Genomic DNA, 6,000 nt, shown 5'->3' on the forward strand with positions numbered 1-6,000 from the left:
GGAGATAATTACTAAACAAGGAAGAGAAATGAACTTAAAATTAAATGGACCATATTGGCCAGCAGAATTAGAAGAAAACAATTCAGGAAAGATCTTCACAGCATATTTCTCTGATTAAGTTCTAATATTCTGAATATATAAAGAATTGACAGAAATATAAAAAGAAGCCCATTCCCCAGTAGGTAAGTGGTCAAGAATATGAACTAGAAGTTTTCAAATGATGATGATAATATAAATTAATATATGTATATGTATATCTACTATATAAATTCATCCCTAAATTTAAATAATGAAAGAAATACAAATTCAGACAATTCTAAGATTCCATCTCACATCCACTGGTTTTGCAAAGATGACAAAAAAGGAAAATGACAAGTGCTGGGGGGATTGTGGTAGGTCAGGTATATTAATGCATTACTAACAGAACTGTGAATGTGTGTAAAGATTCTGGAAAACATCTACAAACTATATTCTACATAACCTTTTACCTAGAAATATTGATATTAGGTATTTATGCAAAGAAATGAAAGATAGAAAGAGTCCATATGTACAAGACTATTTATAGCAAAAAACTCAAACAAAATATGCCCCCAACAATTGGGGCTTGGGGAATGATGGAATTAATAATACTACATTATGAACAGATTGAGGGCAGGAACTATATTTTGCCTCTTTTTTTATTCCCCAGCACCTAGCACAATGCCTGATACATAATAAGCATTTAATAAATGTTTATTAACTGACTGTTAGATAAATATAATGGGATTTTAAAAATCCATCTTATTAATCCAATTTGTCACAAATAAGTAGTAAATACAAAAGATTCAAAAAAATGGGGAAAATGGGTAGATTAGTGGAATAGAATAGACATATAACAACATATAACCTGGTATTTGACAAAACAATCCAAGCTATTGAAATAAGAAATCACTATTTGGTAAAAGTTGCTGAGACAAATAGAAAGTAGTTTGGCAGAAACTAGGTATAGACCAATATTTTATATCATTCACTAAAGATCAAAATGGATACATAACCTGCACATAAACAGAGATATAAGCAAATTAGAACAGGGAACATCTATCAATTTATAGATAGGAGAATTTATAAGTAAACAAAAGGAGAACATTGTGAGAAGTTAAGGTGGATAATTTTGAGTATATTAAATTGACAAGTTTTTTTACAAATATTTTAAGATGCTGTTATGATTGGAAGGAAAACAGAAAATTGGGGGAAATTTTTCAGTCTCTCAGATAGAAGTCTCATATCTAAAATATGTAGAGAACTTTGTCAAATTTAAATGGGCAAGACATGAAGAGATACTTTTAAGATGTAGAAATCAAAGTCATATATAGACACATGAAAAAAAATGCTCTAAATCACTACTGATTAGAGAAATGCAAGCCAAAACAGTTCTGAAGTATCATCTCACACCCATCAGATGGGGTAAAATGATGAAAGGTTGAAATGACAAATATTGGAGAAGATATAGAAAAGTGGGGCCACTAATATACAGCTGGTGGAATTCTGAATTGATACAACCACTTTGGAGGTTAATTTGGGAATTATTCCTAGAGTGCTATAAAACATTGTATATCCATAGACCCCGCAATATTGTTGCTGGGTCTATTTCCCAAGTATATCAAGATAAAAGGAAAAGAACCTACCTGTCCCAAAATATTTATAGCCATTCTCTTCATGGTGACAAAGAACTGGAAGTCAAAGTGATGTCCATCAGTTGGAGAATGACTACACAAATGGTAGTATGTGATTGTGATGGAACATTACTGCACTATATGGGAAAAAAAGAAAAATATGTATGAACTGATATAGAATAAAATGTGCAAAACCAGAAATAACTACAGAAATATCTACAATATAATTGTGTGAGGGGAAACAATTTCAAAAGAACTTGGAGCTCTGGCCAAAATAACAATTAATCATGACTTCAAAACATTGACTCTGAAAAATATCTCTCAACTTTAGGTGAAAAAGTGGTGAACTTGAGATGCAGATCAAGTAGGGCCAAAGATGTGATTTAATTTGCTTAATTAAATTTATTTGTTACAAGAATGAGCTTCTTCTGAGGTATGAAGGGGCAATTGGTTAATAAGTTGTTAAAGAGATAAAAAAATATATTTTTAAAAAGTCATTAAGGACATTCATTAACCCAAGACAGGTCATTCCAGACAGAATAAGGCAGCCTCTACACACCAGACTAAGCAAAATCCCATAATTTATGGATACCAGACAAAGTTTGGGACAAATTTGGTTACAAAGAACAAAATATGTTGCAGAGGTGCTACTTTATGGAGAGAAGCTCTGAGGAAATGGAAATGTCATTAGGCTACTTCTAGTGGAAAATCTATAAGACCATAGTATGAAACAAGTTCAGGATTTGGGAGATCTAGCACCCACCTCACAGAATTGTTATGAGAATCATATAAAGTAATATAAATAAAACACTTTTAAACTTAAAGCACTGTATAAACGTGAGCCATTTTTATCATAGGGAAATAACTGACATAAACAAAAATAATTTTTAGAAAGACATATACACATACAGTATTCTGTTCATTTGTAAATATATAATATAGATAGTCTTAATAAAAATAAAATAAGCTAATTTATTGGATGAATATGGAGAAATTGTACCAGAAGTGGTATATCTGTGGAAGAATGCTATATCAGGATTTTACTTCTGAAATACAGATCAGTCCATTAAGTTTTTCTTTTTTTTTTTTAATATATTTTATTTGATCATTTCCAAGCATTATTCGTTAAAGACATAGATCATTTTCTTTTCCTCCCCCCCACCCCCCATAGCCGACGCGTAAGTCCACTGGGCATTAGATGTTTTCTTGATTTGAACCCATTGCTTTGTTGATAGTATCATTAAGTTTTTCAAAGAAAAATCCATTTCCAAGTTGAAGATTGGATTTAGTATGAGACAAAAAGTTCATATTTGACATACCTAAGGATTTTTTGCATGTGAAATCTGAATTAGTTGGTTCCCATGAAGTGCAGCAGATGTTCTGAGTGCCATAGTAGGTACATGTACTGTTGTAATCAGAAGAGCTCCTATAGCTGACAAATTCCATATTCTCCCTAGCTTAGTGGATGCTGACAAAACACACATTTTCCCCTTCCCAGGCTCAGTGCAAAGTCTAATACTGATCAAGCAAAGCGAGCTCTCCCTTTAGCTGGGGGTTTGGCGCTGCTCAGCATGCATGGTGGTGTTGGCAAGAAAAAGAAGCATTTTTCTGAACCATGACAAGGCACAAAAAGCTAATGTAGTCACAATGAAGGCCTCCATGAAAGGAGGTGGAGAATTCTTTGACCTGGGCAGGAGGGGAAAATTAAAAAATAACTACCGTCAAATATCTTAGTAAATCTAGACTAAGTTGTTTGTTTGTTTGTTTGTTTGTTTGTTTGTTTTAAATCATAATCATTTGGATGTGGGATCAAAACACTCCACCCCTGGAAATCTTCAGGGGCTGGCTCACAACCACCCAAGTGGCACAAGTGGTATTTTTGAACTCCCATCATGTGACAGAGACATCTAGACAAAGCATCAATCAGATGGATCCAATTTCATGCCCTATTCTCATTCAGCCACAGGCACAAAGCTGAGAACTATCAAAGAGTACTAGCAGCTCTCTCAATGGAACACAAGAATATATATATATATTTTAAAACAAGCTCCTTTTATTGAAGTAAGCTCCCTGAAGGGCAGGAATAGTGAGTTTAGTTTTCAAGAGATGTAAAGGAACTCCTCATCTAGAGATGACCTCTTTCCTCTTTTCTGTCAAATCCGATCTCTCTTCCCAATCCCCAAGTTTTTAGAATTCTGCTCAAACTCATTTCTCCCTGGCTATAAGATCTTTGCAAGTAGGGATTGTTTTATTCATTCTACTTATCTCCTTTGTTCTTAGAACAGTGCTTGGCACATAGTAGGTATTCTTATAAAAGCTTGTTAATTAATGAATGAATTGATCTCACTTTATTCTGATATCATTTCATCCCGATCATTTCATTTTGTCATTTTCATATACAAGTAAACTCTGTTATCTGCATGATCTGCAGGCCTTCCAAATAGTCTACCAGAGAGTTGTATAGCATAACAATTAAGAAAGCTGACCCATGATTTGATGGGGATATGATTGGGGTTTTAATGTTAAAAGATCACTCTGTTGCAAATATGAATAACATGAAAATGGGTTTTGAACAATGATACATGTATAAACCAGTGGAATTGCTCATGAGTTCCAGGAGTGGGGAGGAAAGAGGGGTGGGAAAAATCATGAATCATGTAACCATGGAAAATATTCTAAATTAAAAATTAAAAAAAAGAAAAGAAAAGAAAGCTGACCTTGGCATCAAGAAACCCTACATTCAAGCTATATCTTAGAAAAATGCTAGTTGTGTGTTTCTGGACCAGTCAATTAGCTTCTCAGTTTTGTCAGCAATTTTCTAAGACTCTAAGTCTCAACCAATAAATCAGCAAGCATTTATTAAATGCTGATTTTCTGCCAGGAACTCTTTTGGGTAGTCAGATAACAATTTAAAGAATGAAACGATATTTGTTCTCAAGAAGCATCGATTCAAATGGTAGATACAAAAAGTATAAATAGAAATATAAAAAAAATACATAGAGAATAAATAGAAGATAGAGAAGGATTCACTAACAATCAGGGGTCTCAGAAAAAGTCATGGAGAAGATAACTCAAGCTTTGTCTTAAAGAAAAAGAAGAATTATTTGAGAATGGAAAGAAAGTGCATTCCAACAATGGAGGATGTCCAGTGGAAGATGCAAATATATAGTAAGGATTTCCCAAAAGTCTTAGTGTAGTTTAAATTTTAAGAGTTTAAATGTCAAATAGCTACAACTTTATTGATTTAATAGCTTAAAAATACACAGACTTTTGGAACACCCTCTATAACCCACAGAGAAATTGATTTGTACTGGCAAAGAAAGTTCACTTACTGAGAATTCTCCTTGTTAATGATATCAACAGATACAAACCAAAAATTAACTCAGAGAGTTATTATACTACTTTTAAATTTTACTTACAATCCTATGTACAACATACTTGGATGATAAAATTTCAGTGAATTTGAATATATTTAAAACTGTAACCTTAAAGAACAGAGTACATTGATGTCTCCAAAGGCACTTGGAGATCTTAGAGAGAACCTCCAACTCAACAATATTCAGTGCATAATGAATGTGTAGAAATATTAATCAATGAAGTTTGGGTTACTAGAGCCCTAAATAAGACTATTATCTATAGTCTTGTATCTATAGCCATGCATATCTCTTTGCTGCTGTCCTGCCATTTTCATTTGTGTGTGTTTTATCTCTTCTGCTTGATTTTGAAGTTCACTTCAAGGGAAGGAATCAGATCTCCTATTATTATTTCCTTTTCCTATAATGTATGATGAGCACACAATGAGTACTCAAAACAATTTGACCACCATGTCTGTATGGCAAAAACAGTCAACCAGTTCAGTCAATTTGCTGAAAACAGTAGTCAATTTGGTTGTAGATGAGGAAGAAAGGATATGAAACCGTTGGTTTTATTGAATGTTTAAATTTTCCAAGCAACTATTCTCTAAGTTAAAATATTACAATGAAAGAAGTGACAGTAGTCATAGTGTTGATTACAATTGCTTCTTCTTGGAAATCAAATATTTAGAAAGAGTTTGTGAAATTCTAGGTACCTTTCAGAACAGACACCTTCAGAACAGAAGAGGTCCCTCTCTTCTAGAAACTTACCCTTTTAAAGAGGCATAAGCATATTTATCATTCATACTGATCTTTCACATTACAGTGGAGTCATCTTGAAAATATGGAACTGGATATTCATTTCTGAGGGAGATCTGGAATAAAAGTTATTGGAGAAGTGGCTTCATGGGCAGTTTGAGAATTCATTACTTTAGAGTAATTGCTTAGCATTGTGGCCAGACTCGGGATTTTGAGTATAATAATGGATTGCTAGA

Source organism: Monodelphis domestica, chromosome 4 (genome assembly GCF_027887165.1).
Source record: "Monodelphis domestica isolate mMonDom1 chromosome 4, mMonDom1.pri, whole genome shotgun sequence".
Lineage (NCBI taxonomy): Eukaryota > Metazoa > Chordata > Mammalia > Didelphimorphia > Didelphidae > Monodelphis > Monodelphis domestica.